This window comes from Eriocheir sinensis, chromosome 67, assembly GCF_024679095.1.
Source record: "Eriocheir sinensis breed Jianghai 21 chromosome 67, ASM2467909v1, whole genome shotgun sequence".
NCBI classification, from domain to species: Eukaryota; Metazoa; Arthropoda; class Malacostraca; order Decapoda; family Varunidae; genus Eriocheir; species Eriocheir sinensis.
This window is the reverse complement of record NC_066575.1, coordinates 8,147,330-8,164,888: the sequence shown is the minus strand read 5'-3', so window position 1 is coordinate 8,164,888 and position 17,559 is coordinate 8,147,330. Positions and strand designations below refer to the sequence as shown.

The following is a 17,559-nucleotide window of genomic DNA, read 5'->3' as shown; positions in this document are numbered from 1 at the left end:
TTGATTTTACATATATACCAACTATGTTCTCGATCCCATCTTGTTTCTAACCTCCTACAATCTTCTACTAAATATTTTCCAGTAGTAATACCTCCTTATTTTCAATTGTTATTTCCCCGTCAAGGTGTTTCAATCCTCTACTCGATTCTCTTTTCTATGTACTCGATCCCATCTTGTTTCTTACCTCCTTCAATCTTCTACTAAGCTTTTCCAGTAGTAATACCTCCTTACTTTCAATTGTTATTTCCACGTCAATTACTTAAAGGTGTTTCACTTTTTTTTTTTATTTCCACATCAATCATATAAGTTTTTTCAATCCTCTACTCGATTTCATTTCTTGCGTTGTCAATTCATCTTATTTCACGATTCAGACTTCGGTCCTCTTAACCAGCGATCCCTTTCACTTTTTTACCGTCATTCACCACTTGTACAGCAATTTTAGTGATTCGGTCGTCATCGTCATCTACTCAATCCCCCTCCTCTGATATCATTCTTCTCTTCTATATTTCGATCTTCTTAACAAGCGATCCCTTTCACCTCTTTACCGTCACTTATACAGCAAATAGAGTGACTCCGTTGTCTTCGTCATCCACTCAATCTGATATCATTCTTTTACCGTCACTTATACAGCAAATAGAGTGACTCCGTTGTCTTCGTCATCCACTCAATCCCCCTCCTCTGAGATCATTCTTCTCTGCTATTTCCTCTTCGTCCTCTTGATACGAACTTCCACGAAATCGTCTCAGGTAATGTTTCCTTCCTCTCTCTTTCCTTTCCCCCGGCTGTTATTACTCGCACGCCGGTAAGTGAGATAACAGAGCTGTTTCGACCCTTACGTAAGCTTGTATTCTTAGATTCCCTTTTTTGGGGGTCATGGATAGTTTTTACGTTCGTTTTTTTTGAAGCAGCAAGAAGTTATACACGTGTGATCTTGTTTTTTTTTTTGTGTCTATTCTCTACATTTATTTTATTACAGGAGCGATACTTACCTGTTTTTGTGATACGATTTCCTTCTTCCAGTTCTAAGATAATACTAAGTCTGTTTTTCTATGACTGACAAGGCTTATATACTCGTGTTCTTGGGTGTTTCTTATATTCTCTACACGTATATCATTAAATCATTCCCGTATTTCCACTTATGAGTCACTTCAGTTATTTTTTTCCTGCTTCCATCTTTCCGTTTTAAAATACCACCTCGTCACCCTTTTCCCAAGCACTGTCGATTCGTTTACATCTGTTCCTGTGCTATCTGTTCCACACTATCATTTTTGGGCGTCATTTTTTCATTTTATCTCTTCAACAAATCCCTAGACGCGGTATTTTCGTATTTTACTCTTTACTTCAAATCCAGAAGCCGATTTTCGTGTTCTATTTTGTACAGCAAACCCAGATGCACTTTTTCATATTCAAACTTCTACAACAAATCCCTAGGCGCGGTTTCTCGTAATCTACCTTCAATATCAAATCCAGACGCGGTTTTTCGTATTATTCTACCTTCTAAAACAAATCCAGGTGCGTTTTTTTTATATATGTGTGTGTGTGTTTTCTACCTTCTACAGCAAACCCAGACGCAATTCGAGCAGGTTTCGGGGTCTTGCTGATCTGCCTCGAAGCGCCACGGATCACATTGCGCCTCTCTGGGCCTCGCTAAAGGTTGCTCCATATTCCGCGATGCTTAAGATTGTCTCGACTCGCTCCGAATATATATTTTACAGACTTGATTTTTTTGCGTTCACTTCACCTAGCATTTGGGGTCGTAAGGTTGAGAGAGAGAGAGAGAGAGAGAGAGAGAGAGAGAGAGAGAGAGAGAGACGGGTTAAAGAAAAGGGAAACTGAGCAACTCTCTCTTCAGGTCATTGGTTACAAGCTAGGGTAGACGGGCTCTCTCTCTCTCTCTCTCTCTCTCTCTCTCTCTCTCTCTCTCTCCCCTACGTGTTCTACAATTGATCAGTCTGTTCTTCAGTTCTTCCCTCTCCTCTTCCTCCTCCTCTTCTATTTTTTTTTCTCGCGTCTCTTCTCTATCTTCTCCTTTCCTTCTTGTTATCCACTTCATCTTCCTTTTCTTTCCTCTCCTCCTCCCTTTCACTCCTCCCTCTCTCTTTCCTCGTCTTCCTCGTCCTCCTCCTCCTCCTCTTCCAATCACGTAATACAGAAGAGCGTGAACAAGTATGAATGTTTTCTTACTGCGTGCATCTGAGTGGTTTGGTTTACCTGAGAAAGGTCTTCAGGTAACTTGTTTTCCTGTTTTGCTCACCTCCACTGCCTCCTCCTCCTCCCTTCCTGTTCCTCCACTCAAAGTTTCCTCTTATTTTCTTACGTTAAAAATTCATCCTTCAATATATATTTACAACAACTCGGGTTCAGTTTCAGAGCGGAGTAAAGTGTAAAAGTAACCAGTATGACAACTATCTTAAACGTAGGATTATCCACTTCCTGCAAAACTCGATGAATTCATACAAGGGAAATTGACAGAGTATAGAAAGCTTTGCCAAATAAGAGTAAAACCAGAAAAATTGAAGAGTCATTTAAGGAGGTGGTTATTAATGTATTTGTTTTAAGAGTTGGTCAGCAAACAGAAAAAAAAAACAAGTATACGAAAGTTTTGACAAAGCTACATATAAGAAAAAAAAAGTTACGGCAATATTATAATGAAGGGGCTATCTTTTTATTTATAACTTTACTAACGCACAACAAACAGGTTCTATACCGGGAAAGTCTTGCAGAAACAGAATGTAATGGAAATTTTAAAGAAGTGGTTATATACGTGAGTGAATGGAAGACATGTTTTGTAAGTGAAAATGTCTTGCAAAAAGATGAATAAAAAACAACATTGATGAAAAAAAAGCCATACAAGTGAAGAAAGTTAATTATGATGCAAGTGATAAGGGAGAAAAATAGCTCAAATTATACCTCTAGACACACAATACCTGGGAAAATAACAACAATAATAATGCAGGTAAGGGAGGAGGAGGGGGAGGGGAAAAATTTGTTAGGTAGGAGCGAAGGAAGGAGGGAAAAAACTCGCTATTCAAGGCCGTCGCTGGGGAAAGAAAGAAATCTGAGGAAAGGAAAAAAAAAGTAATTACTAGTTTATTGTCAGTTATAAAGTGAAAGTGTTCTTATGTGTCGCCCCTCCCGCCATTGTGCTCCTGTCGACACACACACACACACACACACACACACACACACACACACACACACACACACACACACGTTATATCTAGTTAGTGAGCTCCAGCAATTAGCTTTTATGGTTAGAGAGAGAGAGAGAGAGAGTTGCTCACCTCCAGGGTCAAGGATGCGTTCTGACTGTGACTTAAGTGACCTTGGAGAGAGAGAGAGAGAGAGAGAGAGAGAGAGAGAGAGAGACGGATAGATTCTGATAGACAGGCGAATAGAAAGAGAGAGTAGGAACAGAGAAAGTAAGATATCGAGATGCCTAGACACACAAAAAGTAGTTAACCGTCTTACAGTAGTTGTGATAGTAGCAGAGAGAGAGAGAGAGAGAGAGAGATGCTGGTAACTTTCTCTTTCTTTCAATCTACCTATCTACCTGTGTGTTTCTTAGTATTAAAACAGAAACGAAAACGACATTCTATTCAGGTGGAGCTCGTTTAAGTTTCCTTTGTGGGTCCTTATTTAATTCGTGCCAAGGTAAAATTATGAGGAAAAGAAGAAATTAGTGAGTTAATAGGTAAGAGAAGGGAGAGAGGGAGTGAGAGAGTGCGTTAGGGAGTGAGTAGGAGAATGAATGGGACTTGAGTGTGAGTGAAGGAGGGGATAAGTGAGGGAAGGAGTGATTGATTTGAGTGATATGAAAGAATGGGGGAGGAGTATGAGTTAGGGAAGGAGTGCATAAGGGAGTGAGGGAGTGTTAAGCCTCGTCGTGTATCCAAAAAAAATACAGAGGAAGACGTCTTGCTTCTGACCTTTGCTGGAAATTTCTCTATTTTTTTCTGCCCTTCCTACTTATCACACACTAAACATTTAAGAGACGCATTCCTCCTCTTCCTGTTCCTCCTCCTCAGCCTCCTTTTTATCTTTCTTCCCCTTCTCAGCCTCCTCAATTTTTTCCTCTTCCCCATTTCTTAAGCTCTACTTTTTTCTTCTCCTCATCCTTCCTATTTCAGTAACTTTTTTTTTCCATTTTCGTTTTCTCCTATTCATACTACTACTACTACTACTACTACTTCTACAATCACCAGCATCACTTATCAATTATATCAGCCATAGTAGTAGTAGTAGTAGTAGTAGTAGCAGTAACAGCAGTAGTAGTAGTAGTAGTAGAGGCTGTAGACATGGTAGTGGTGGTGGGGGGGTCGTGAGGTGAGGGCAGGCCAGGTAGGAGATGCAAGGTGATGTGATGGGTCTTTTTAACTCACCTTGTATGGATATATGCCCAGTCACCCCCTACATTCTCTCTCTCTCTCTCTCTCTCTTTCGCAAGTGGTTTCTCCATTTCTTATTCTCCTACTGCTCCTCCTCCTTCTCCTCCTCCTCCTCCTCCGTTACCTTGCATTTGTCATTGTCATTCCCTTCTTCCTCCTCCTCCTCCTCCTCTGCATCAATAGCATTATCATTTTCCTGTTTGGCTTTCCTTCTCTTATCCTCTTCATTTCTTTCTTTTCTCTTATTTTCTTTTTTTATTTTTATTTATATTGATTTTTCTTTTTCCTCCTCTTCCTGCATCTCTTTCTGGTCCTCCTCCTCCTCCTCCTCCTCCTCCTCTCCCGTTTCTACCTCCCAATCTTCCTTTCTTTTCCTTACATCATTTAACTTACCTCTTTCCTCCTCCTTTCCTCCTCCTCCTCCTTCCTGTTTTACCTCTTCCTCTTCCGTTTCCTCCCTCCTTCTCTCTCTCTCTCTCTCTCTCTCTCTCTCTCTCTCTCTCTCTCTCTCTCTCTCTCTCTCTCTCTCTCTCTCTCTCTCTCTCTCTCTCTCTCGCTCTCGCTCTCTCGTTCTTTTTTATGCTCAGAAATAGAGAAAGAAAAAAAATAATGTGAGAGAATGTGTTTTTATATGCATTGTTTTCCTTGGCTATTGTTATTGTCTTGTTATGATTTGTCTTGCTATTGTTCTATGCTTTCATTTTTTACGTTATTCTTATTTTCCTTTTTTTTTTTGTTGTTGCTTTTTCTCTTATTTCAGTATTTTTTTGTTTTATCTCGTCTTCAAAGTTTTCTTTCTGAGTTGTCTTTTTTTCTTTTTTGTTTTGTTTTGCATTGTCTTCTTTCGTTTCTTCTTTCTCCCTTTCTTTATTTTTTTATACTTTCATTTTCTTCTCCTTTGTTTGCCGTTCTCTTTTGCTTTCTCCCTTTTTTTGTATTTTTCTTCATCTTTTTTTTTTTTTTTCGTATGTTCCATTAGCTTCATCATCTTCCTTTCTACAGCTTCTTCTTCTTCTTCTTTTTCTTCTTCCTGACTCAGAGAGAGAAAAAAAAGAGAAAAACAAGACCGCGACCTGAGAGAAACCGCCCTAATACTCTCTCTCTCTCTCTCTCTCTCTCTCTCTCTCTCTCTCTCTCTCTCTCTCTCTCTCTCTCTCTCTCTCTCTCTCTCTCTCTCTCTCTCTCTCTCTCTCTCTCTCTCTCTCGAACATTATCATTATTCTCGTGTTTACTGTCTTGTTTTGGCAAATGGAAATCTGGTCAGAGAGAGAGAGAGAGAGAGACGCGTTCACTTTCTCTCCTGTCGTCTGGAAGGGAAAGTGAGTTCACCCCGACACTAATTTTGCTTAGGGCAGAGTTGTAGACTCTCTCTCTCTCTCTCTCTCTCTCTCTCTCTCTCTCTCTCTCTCGCTCTCTCTCTCTCTCTCTCTCTCTCTCTCTCTCTCTCTCTCTCTCTCTCTCTCTCTCTCTCTCTCTCTCTCTCTCTCTCTCAGGCCATAATTTCTTTGTTTTCCGTTTCATTCTCTTTTATTTCTGTTTTTTCTCCATTTTCTTTCTCTTTCTTCTCTCCAAGCACTTACTTTCCTTCCTGTAGCAATTTTTCCATCTTCTCTTCTTATCTCTTCTTATTTTCCTTTCTTTTTCTTTTCTTTTTTCATCTTTTTCTGCTCCTCCATCTCCCTTTTTTGTCCACTAAGCTACTCATATTTTTTTCCTAGCTTCCTTCTTCCCTCTATCTCATCTCCTTTACGATTTCCTTCTCAGCTTCGAACTTTTTGTACATATATTCTTCTTTCCTTTTTTTTTCATCCTCTTCCTCCTCTTCTACCTCCTCCTTCCTCTTTGTCTACCCTTGTTAACTTCCTCAATCTTCCTTCTTCCTTTTCCCACTCGACTCCATTCTTCTCCCACTTACCTATCTTCCTCCTCTTCCTCCTCCTCCTCCTCCTCCTCCTCCTCCTCCTCCTCCTATTCACAAAGAGGTAGTGAGCAACCCTGACATACTAATTCTCATAGCCTTAGAAGTGTGAGAGAGAGAGAGAGAGAGAGAGAGAGAGAGAGAGAGAGAGAGAGAGAGAGAGAGAGAGAGAGAAGGGATGAAACGGAAATGAAAAGAAGGAATGAAAGAGATGGAAAGGAGTAAAGAAAGAAGGAAAAAACGACAAAGAAATTAATGAAAGGGAAAGGGAGGATAAGGAGGAGGAGGAGAAGAAGAAGGAGAAGGAGGAGGAGGCGCAGGCGCAGGGAAGTCAAACAAAGCCATGGTAAAAGTATAGGAAGTATTGGAAGCCTGGGACCAACACATCCTTGGGTGGGCAGGTTTGGCCCTAGAGACACCCGAGACACGACTTTCTTTCCTCAATGTACAGCTCAGAAGGACAGATAGACTCATAAGGGGACTCAGACAAGCGTGTGTGTGTATATGTGAAGTGTCAGGAGCTACCAATATATCCATGAAAAGAGAAATTGGTCTTTAGGGTTGGCATATATACGACTTTGTCTCCAATGTATATATCAAGGAAAGACTGACAGACTAATACGGGGTTCGAACAAGGGTGTGTGTGTGTGTGTGTGTGTGTGTGTATGGTAAAATCACTGAAATGCTAGAATCCGGAGAACAAATATATCCTTGAACAGAGATTTGACTTTAGAATTTAGACGAAGATAGGACTTTCTTTCCCCTGTGTACAATAACGAAGGACAAATTTTAATATACAGAGCACGAGTTAATGTATATGGGGAAGTATTTAAAGACGGGGAACCAAAATATCCTTGAACAGAGAGATTTGACTTAAGAATTTAGACAAAGATAGGACTTTCTTTCCCCAATGTACAATGCCGAAGGACAAACATTAATATAGGGAGCACGAGTTAATATATATGGGGAAGTATTGGGAGACAGGGAACCAAAATAGCCGTGAACAGAGAGAGATTTCCGTTTAAAGTTTGGACATACACGCACACACGATTTTCTTTCCATAGTGAACAGAGAGGAAGGATAGACGAGCTCAAAAGGGGAACAAGGGGAGAGTGTGTATGGGAAGTCATGAAAGCCGAAAACCAAAAAAAGACTAAAATATATCCTTGAACAGAGAAATTTCCGAGAGATTTGCCTTTGGACACAGACACGAATCGTTGTGTTTAACGTTAATACACCCAAGAAAGGACATAAATATAAGGGTCATCATTATATAGTCAAAGAGAAGTAATTGGAGTCAAGGGTTGATGTATCCATAAATAGAGAGATTAGCCTTTAGACATAGACTCGACTTGCTGTGTTTAATCTTGATACACCCGTGAAAGGACAACATATAATTACCATCAGCATATATTGAAAGGAAAGTAATTGAAGCCAAGGACGAATGAATCCATAAACTGGCAGGCTAAGGCAGAGACACGACTGCTGTGTTTAAACTTAATACACTCGAGGAAGGACAAACGTATAAGGACCATTAGCATATAGTCAAAGGGAAGTAATCGAAGTCAAGGGCCAGTAGATCCTTAAATAGACAGACGGGCTTTCAGACGGAGACACGAGTTTTCAGCAGGATTTGAGAGTTGATTCACGCGTGGAAGGACGGACGTATAAGGGGCGCGAGTATGTGTGAATAGGTAGGTGGGAGTGTGGAAGCCAGTGGGAAAGAAATGGTTGTGCCCTTGAATGGGTTTGTCCTTCTACAGAAACGCGACTTTCACGGCGACTAAACGGTGAGGCACTCGTGGCAAGGCAGACGAGAGGGGGGCAGAAGTAGACGTTTGTAGGAGAGTGTTGGAATACGTTGGAGATAGTTGATCCTTATTTTTTGTTTGTTCGTTTACTAGATAGATGGGCAGACGAGTGTGGGGCTGAAGTAGACGTTTGTATTAAAGTGTTGGAGTATGTTGAAGAGATAGTTGATCCTTAATTTTTGTTTGTTTGTTTGTTTACTAGATAACAGGGCACGACTTTGCTCAGCAATTATAGTTAACAAAATATAATGGTAAATGATAATCGATAATGTGTATTGAAAAAAGAGAGGGAAAGAAGGAAAGGAACCGTTTTATACAATGTTTAAAGTTGACAAAAAAATTTAATGGAAATAGTGTATGTGTACAGGAAAATGTATAAATGTATTTGCTTCTAATTCCCTTTTCATTCATTTAAATTGTACGTCATGGAGGCATATAAGATGTTAAGATGTTTTAATACCACCGTCAACAAACATTCAAGTACAGTAGAATTAATCGTGTGTACATATGAATGGTAAGAACTTTTAATAATATCTTTCTCGTAACTTACCATTCAAACAAATCGGTGAGCGTAAGAGATTATAATTAGCCTTCCTTTTAATAACTTTCTCTCCCGACAAATGAGTGAGTATCGTTTGAAGGTGACTCGGGAGACTGACACCGTGTGGTGACGAGGTGCAGGTAGGAAGTCTGCGAAGGGAGGAAGATGGTCAGACGGCCTTGAGTCAAATGCTTTCGTACAAATACATCCGCGGCTTCCTTGTCCTTGTGTGACGTTGATTAATGATGTGTTGAGCTTGCGTTCCCTTGCGCTGCTAGAAAGATTAGTTGAGGGACAGGAAGAACAATGAAGATGGGCAGCTTTCCTTGAGGCCATTGCTGTCTTAAAAATGCCTTCGCAGCTTCCTCTCTCCTTCTATTGCGTTGATTAATGTTGTGTTGAGGTAACGTTCCCTTGCGCTGTCAGGAACGTTAGGTTAGACACAGGAAGATTTTGAAGATGGTTGGTTTTCCTGGAGTGAATTGCTGTCTTAAAAATGCCTTCGCAGCTTCCTCTCTCCTTCTATTGCGTTGATAAATGTTGTGTTGAGGTAACGTTCCCTTGCGCTGTCAGGAATATTAGGGTAGAAGCAGGAAGAACTTAGAAGATGGTTAGTTTTCCTTGAGTAAAATTGTCTTGAAAATGAATCTGTGTTTTATTGGTCGTGAGGTAGTGATGATGAGTTGTTTTGAGCTAACGTTCCCTTGCCCCGTCAGGAAAGATAAAGTTAAACACAGGAAGACCTTTGAAGATGGGCGGTTTTCCTTGAATCAAATGCTGCCTTAAAAATGAATTCGTGCTTTAGATGTCGTGTGGTGGTGGTGATGAATTTTGTCTTGTGTTAGTGTTCCCTTGCGCTGTCAGGAAAGATTAAATAAGACTTTGAAGGTGGTCAGTTTTCCTTGCGCCAAATGCTGTCTGAAAAATGAATTCGTGTTTTAGTGGTCGTGAGGTAGTGATGATGAGTTGTTTTGAGCTAACGTTTCCTTGCACTGTCAGGAAAGATTAAATAAGACTCAGGAAGCACTTTGAAGATGCTCAGTTTTCCTTGAATCAAATGCTGTCCAAAAAATTATGCTGTCTTAAAAATTAATTAATGCTTTAGAGGTCGTGTTGGTGGGGTGATGATGAGTTGTTTTGAGCTAACGTTTCCTTGCACTGTCAGGAAAGATTAAATAAGACTCAGGAAGTACTTTGAAGGTGGTCAGTTTTCCTTGAGTTAAATGCTGTCTGAAAAATGAATTCGTGTTTTAGTGGTCGTGTGGGGGTGATGATGGGCTGTTTTGAGCTAACGTTTCCTTGCACTGTCAGGAAAGATTAAATAAAACTCAGGAAGTACTTTGAAGGTGGTCAGTTTTCCTTGAGTTAAATGCTGTCTGAAAAATGAATTCATGTTTTAGTGGTCGTGTGGGGGTGATGATGGGCTGTTTTGAGCTAACGTTTCCTTGCACTGTCAGGAAAGATAAAGTTAAACACAGGAAGACCTTTGAAGATGGGCGGTTTTCCTTGAGTCAAATGCTGTACTAAAAATGAAATCCTGTTATCGCGATCGTGTGGTAGCGTTAATGGATTGCACTGGGTTAACATTTCTTAGCGCTGTCTGGAAAGATTAAGTTAGACACGGGAAGCATACACAATGAAGATGGTCAGATCTTCCTTAATGCTCCCTTAAATATATATACGCTCTTCTCTTGTGTTTTGGCGTTGATGAATCCTATCTTGAGTCAGCCTTTCCTTGTACTGTCCGGAAAGATTAGATTAGGTAAACTTGGGTACGTGGAACAAATGAAGGAAATGTTCTTGAATAAATTGCTTCCTTGATAATAAATTCGCTCATCTCTGTCGTGTGGTGACGTAGATGCCTCGTCCTGAGTTACGTCTCTTTGTGCTGTCAGGAAAGATTATACGTTGCGTTACCTTGGGCACGAGCAGTATATGAAGGGAAGTGTTCTTGAATAGATTGCCTCGAAGATATATTCGCTGCTTCCTTGCGTGATGGCGTTGAAGAATTCCATATCGAGTAAACATTTATTGCGGTGTCAAGAAAGATTGGGTTAGATTGGCTTCGGGCACGAGAAGTATATGCAGGAAAGTGTTCTTGAATAGATTGCCTTGAAGATATATTCGCTGCTTCCTTGTGTGATGGCGTTGAAGAATTCCATATTGAGTAAACATTTTTTTTGTTTTGTTTTGCGGTGTCAAGAAAGATTGGGTTAGATTGACTTCGGGCACGTGAAGCATATGAATGGGAAATGTTCTTGAATTAATTGCTTCCTAGAATTAAAAAGTCGCCGCTTCTCTGTCGTGTGGTGTGTTTGATGCGTCCTGTCTGGAGGTAACATTCCCTTGGGCAGTCAAGAAAGATGTGGTTACGTTAGCTGCTGTGCGTGCAGTATATGAAGGATAATGTTCTTGAGTAAACTGCTTTCGTAGGATAATATAACTACTTCCCTGTTGATGTATTGAATGCTGATCTGAGCTGACGCCTGCTTTCTTTTGATCATTTAAGCTGGGTTAGTTTAGGGAGAATATGAAGATGGGTAAATATAATTAGACAAAATGTTTTCTTTAGATAGATGCGTTTCCTTCTTATGAATTTGACTTTGACACTAATCTGAGGCGACGATTGCGTACTCTCAGTTAGCTAAGGTCATGTACAGAGAGTAAATAAAGACCGGTAAATGTTCGTGAGTAGATTGCTTTCTTAATGTATGTATAAGGTTACGGAATGGTATGATTCAAATGTACTGAAATGGAGGGTAGTACGAGCTTTACTCAATCCTGTGAAAATTAATGTAAGTAAGCGCGCGCACACCCACCCACCCACACACACACACACACACACACACACACACACACACACACACACACACAAACAAACAAACAACCTCCTTCCCCACCCTCACCGTTAGTTAATCATTCATACATTTCTATAAACAAACCAAACAAAAAACAACAACCCACCACTACCTTCACATTCACACACGTGACCAAATGGCAGAATATATTACAATGTTATTTATTCCTTCGTAGAAACTATCAGGCAGAGACAACACCCATTACCCATTTTTACGAGCGTCTGGCAGCGGAGTAGACGGCTTGTTTGTTTACATTACACGCGCTGCCGCCGGTGGGGAAGAAGTTGTCGTACCGTAATAGGTCTTCGGGTCTTTAATTTCCTCCTGCGTCCCCTCCTTCGGTTCCTCCTCCTCGTCTTCTGCGGTGAAATAAAACATGTTAATTGGCGGCTGTGGTGGTGGTGGTGAAGGTGCGTGTGAGGAGAACTTCGGACTGTAGTCGTTGTGGTGGTTATTATTTTTTTTCTAGTTATGTAGATATGTAGATTGAGGGCTCTCTCTCCGTCTCTCTCACCCTCCCTCTCTGTGTGTGTGTGTGGGAGGGGGGGGGACGGTAAGGTGATTTCCATGTCCTTCGCTCGTCTTTGGCATTTCCTCCACTCGCGTCTCCCCTCCTTCCTGCTTCCTCACCAAATGCCGCGTTTCCTCCAATCCTTTTTTTTCCCTCAAGTGTGTGTTTCCCAGCTTTTGTTTCCTCCCTTTTGTTACCTTTCCGTCCGTGGGTCTGTGAGAGAGGGAGGGAAAGAGACAGACAGAGATACACAGACAGACACACTCGGGGCGCCATCTGTCACACCGAAGGGAGGGAGGAAGGAAGGCCCCGTTACATAGTTTTTGCGTTACTTTCAAGGTGTTACGTGTTGCCTGGTGTTGTTACGTCACGTGCCAGATGTTCCTTGCTCCATCACCCGGCTCCTCCTCCGTAACATACTGCTGGCTTCTTCAGAGGGAGGGAGGGACTTACGTCTTTACAATGTTATTTTTTTTCTGTAGCTCGTTAGTGTTTAATCCCCTATCCGTGACTAAGTAGTATTTTAGAAAAGCCTTTATGTCAAAAAGGTTTCAATCGGTCTCATTCTTTCCTTTCACTGATTCACTTAGTTTTCTTTCTATGTATATCGCTACATTCGCTTCATATACGTTCATTTCTATTATTCTTCGTTTTTCATTTTCTTATCGCTACATTCGCTTTATATATATATATTCATTCCTCTTTATGTCAAGGGGTGTATGCTGTCCCTTATAATTATCATTCTTACCTACGTCAACCTCACCTCAGTGTCTTCCTCCCGCGTCCAAGGCAATCACGTGATCGTCGTTATTTCCATTCCCTTGACTTTCCTTCCCAGTACATGATACATACAACACAAGGCTTGGTCGTCCCCTCTACTCCTCGTATTCTTACCCACGTCAGCCTATGCAGTTCCTCCTTCCCGCCTCTCAGAAAATCACGTGTCATGTTATTTCCATCCCCTTGACCTCGCTTCTCAAGACACGACATACACACCTCAAGGCTTGTTCACGTGGTCCCAATACGATTATCCACCCGCCCCCTCCTTCCCGACCCTTCCCCTCCATTCTCCATCCTTCCCTCTCCTTCCCCTCCATTCTCCATCCTTCCCGTTCTTTCCCCGTCATTTCCTTCCCTTCCCCCTGCTTCCCTTTCATCCCCCAACTTCTGAGTCCGTCCCCGCCATCCCCGTCCTTCCCCTCTCTTCCCCCGTCCTTCCCTTCCTCATCCTTCCCCTCCCTCCCCCCTTCTTCCCCCTCCTTCCAGACCCTTCCCCACCCTTCCCGACCCTTCCTCACCCTTCCCCTCCCTTCCCCGTCATTCCCGTCCTTCCCTTCTCTTCCCCGTCCTTCCCTTCCCTTCCCACTCCCTTCCCTTCCCATCCCACTCCCTTCCCCTCCCTTCCTCTCCCTTCCCCGTCTTTCCCTTCCCTTCCCACTCCCTTCCCCGTCTTTCCCTTCCCCGTCTTTCCCTTCCCTTCCCACTCCCTCCGTCATCCTTCTCATCCCTTCCCACCCCATCCCCTCCCTTCCCCGCCCGTCCCACGCCCCTCCCCTTCCTGCCTCGCCCTTTCCCCGTTCTCCCCCCTTCCATCCCCCCACCTTCCCCTCCCGCACGGTCCGCTAGTGACGCGTTGGTAGTGGTTTGAGGTGTCCGAAGGTTACCCTTGATTCACGGCGCTATTTTTCACGGCGTTGTCTCGCTGTGCTCATAATGACGCAGTTCCTGGTCCCTCGCCCGCGGCCAGACCAGATGAACCTCAAATATATAGAAGAAAAAATGTCTCTGTTTGGAAGTCTATTTTCTTTACAATTTTATTAACGTGCATTCTTTTTTTTTTCTTTTTCTTTTTGCGTTGTCAAGGTTATAAGTCTTTGAATGCTGCGTTATCGAATTCACCCTTTTCCATCACCCCTTTCCTTCACCCCCTTTTCCTTCACCTTTTTTTTTTTCTTTTTTTTGCGTTGTCAGAATTAGTGTTTTTGAATGCCGTGTTTTATCGAATTCACCCTTTTCCTTCACCCCCTTTCTTTCACCCCCTTTTTCTTCACTATTTCCTTCACCCTTTTTTTCACCCCTTTTTCTTTTTTTCCTCCTGTCTTCATCTTTCTTGCGGCCTCCCCCTCCTCTCTAACCTCTCCCTTTCTCCCTTATCCTCTGCTGTCATGCTCCTATCGTCCCCTGCATCCTTCTCCCCTCTCCTTTTCCACGCTTTCCCTCTTTCCTACTCTTTCTTCCCCTTCTGATCCCCTTTCCCTCTCTTTGTCCATTATCGCCGCCTGTTCCATTTTCCGCTTTCCTTCCTTGATATATTCTCCTCTTCCTCTTTTCCCCTTCTCGCTCTTCACCACCCCCCTCTTTCCCTCCTCCCCCTCTCTGTGCCTTGGCCCTGACCACCCCCTCCACAATGCACAGCCACACCCACACCATCTCACCACACCCACACCACCTCACACCTAATGGCCTACACAGGGTAGGTCCAGAATTACCCCCCACCACCACCTGTTATCCTCGTCCGTGAAGTCTACTCTTAAAACAAGCTATCGTTCCTGCACTAACTATGTGATTGCTGAGTATTCCATTCCCCCACCACCCTATTACTAAACCAATGCTTGCCTATTCCCCTCCTAAATCTATACTTTTCTAATTTAAGTCCATTACTGCGTGTTCTATCCTGCTGGCTAATTCTCAGCACTGTACTTATATCGCCTTTGTTGTAACCCTTGACCCAGCACACTCACACCACACGCACACACCTCACCATCATCAGACCACACCATACCCACATCTACGTTCTCAGCATCACTATCACCACACCCACGACACCATCACCTCACCATACCCACACCCACATCATCAATCTCCCGCGCAAAAGAAGGTGATGAAGTTTTCCGTTTTGCATCACCAACACGAGAGTGACGCCTCGCCCCATCACTTATTGACATTCAACACGCTCCCAAACCCCCTCCTCCTTTTATAGCCACGCCTGTTTCGCTTCGTTTTTATTCATTGGGGGAGTTTTAGACCTGTGTACTTGGCCCTGTGTTGTGTCTGGTAAGTTTTATAGACACAAGCACTGGCGGCGAGGGGAAGGAAGGGTGATTAAAAGGGAAGGAGGAGGCGTGTCAAGCTTGTTTTGTTGGTGTGATTTGGTGTGTATTTTTGGTGGCTTCTATTAATTAAGGTCGATGTGGGTGTTATTTTTAGGGTGGGTTCTGGTGATGTTTGTTGGTGAATTCGATGTCGTTGGGGTTTTGAGTGATTACAGGTGAGGCGGTTAATTGGTAAAGAAAAGGATCCAGGTATTATTATGAAAGATGAAAGGCTGATTATACATTTTATTTACGAGGAAAAGGTGATAATAGTTGATGGTAATAATAGTGGTAATAATAACGATAGCGATAATGATACTAATAGGAAAAGCATACACAAAAAAGGAAGAAAAAAAGAGAAAACTACTAATAATAATAATGTGGAGAAAAATTGTATCGTGTAACTGGTTTTCTTTTTTATTGATTTATTTTTACGTGGACGAGAAAAAAAAATATCACGCGTTCTTTTAATTTAATGTCACCTGTGTTTGTCAGCCGCCCAGGTAACCAATACGGCCCCCCTCCCCCCACTCTCTCTCTCTCTCTCTCTCTCTCTCTCTCTCTCTCTCTCTCTCTCTCTCTCTCTCTCTCTCTCTCTCTCTCTCTCTCTCTCTCTCTCTCTCTCTCTCTCTCTCTCTCTCTCTCTCTCTCTCTCTCTCTAGCTTTTTATTCTTAGTTTCTTCTGGTTCTCCTTCTCTTCTTCCTCCATTCTTTCTTTCTCTCTTATCTCTTCCTACGTTCCAAATACATTTTTTTTTTTTTCCGTCTATTATTTCTTCTCGTTCTATCTATCAACTTATTTATCTCTCTATCTATCTCTTTCGAGGAAGGTTAGGGTGAACACATCCATTGTTTCCTCTCATCAATGATTTAAAATACGACTTCCTGATTTCTTCGCTTTCGAGGTCACAAGTAATTCGTTGTTAGTGCTCGTTTTTTCCTCTTCCGGTCCGATGCACGTCAGTGGTTGTCAAGCTCTTATGAAAGACACATCTATAACGTATTGGCTTCTTTAGTTTCTCCCACAGCGTAACGTCAAGGTCTTTGGGGTGTGTGTGTGTGTGTGTGTGTGTGTGTGTGTGTGTGTGTGTGTGTCATGACTATATCATTCTTGATTTTCTTATTTTTTGAACACTGAATAAAGAGCAAATATTTATACCGCGTGAATGGCAAGAGAGGTTAGGTTAGGTTAGATTAGGATTGTTGATCTTCACTTTTGAACGCCTAAGAAAGCAAATATAAATACGTATTGAATGGTAATAGTGGGTAGCTTAGATTATGTTAGGTTGACTTTAATATTACTGTTGATCTGTCCCTTTGAACACCAAATATGAATACCTATTGGATGGTTAGTGTGGTTAGATTAGGTTAGGTTGAGCTAGGTTAGGATAGGATGGGTTATTGCTGAGTGTGGTCAGGCTAAGTTAAGTTGAGCTAGGATAAGAGGATAGGTTATGGCTGGGTTAGGTTAGGTTAGGAAGCTGAGCTAGGTTAGGACTTTATATATTATGGCTGTGCCTCGCTAAGTTAGGCTAGGATGATCTAGGATATTAGAGGATAGGTTATGGCTTAGAAAAGTTTGGGTAGTAAGGTAGAGTGGCAGGGTTAGGTTAGGATATATTATGGGTGAGAGTGATTAGGTTAGGTTTAGCTAGGGTAAAACAGAATAGGTTACTGCATGAGATAAGTACGGTTAGTAGGTGGGGTAAGACAGGATAGGTTATGGCTTAGATAAATTTGATTAGTAAGGTAGAGTGGCGGGGTTAGGTTAGGACATGTTATATTATGGGTGAGAGTGGTGAGGTTAGGTTAGGTCGAGCTAGCGAGTAGTAAGGTAGAGTGGCAGGGTTAGGTTAGGACATGATATATTATGGGTGAGAGTGATGAGGTTAGGTTAGGTTTAGCTAGGGTAAAACAGAATAGGTTACTGCCTGAGATAAGTACGGTTAGAAAGGTAGGGTAAGACACGGATAGGTTATGGCTTAGATAAATTTGAGTAGTAAGGTAGAGTGCCGGGGTTAGGTTAGGACATGTTATATTATGGGTGAGAGTGGTGAGGTTAGGTTAGGTTTAGCTAGGGTAAGACAGAATAGGTTACTGCCTGAGATAAGTACGGTTAGTAAGGTGGGGTAAGACAGGGATAGGTTATGGCTTAGATAAATTTGGGTAGTAAGGTAGAGTGGCGGGGTTAGGTTAGGACATATTATATTCTGGGTGAGAGTGGTGAGGTTAGGTTAGGTCGAGCTAGGGTAAGACAGAATGGGTTACTGCCTGAGATAAGTATGGTTAGTAAGGTGGGGTAAGACAGCAGTGTGCATGGTCGCCGCCCGGCCTCACTCAGCAACAGTGTCGATGATTTCTGGTTGGGGTGCCGCCGTGCGTGGAGGCCGCCCATCACTCGTACCTGCGCTGCGTGGCCCGCCGTGAGTGTGCGCCCTAT

At 42.4% G+C, this 17,559-nt stretch overlaps 1 protein-coding gene across 1 annotated transcript in view; it reads left to right on the top strand.

Annotated features, from left to right (window-relative positions):
* LOC126988049 (protein Skeletor, isoforms B/C-like) overlaps positions 1-17,559 on the top strand; it is a 95,473-nt gene that overhangs the window by 786 nt on the left and 77,128 nt on the right. The window lies entirely within an intron of this gene.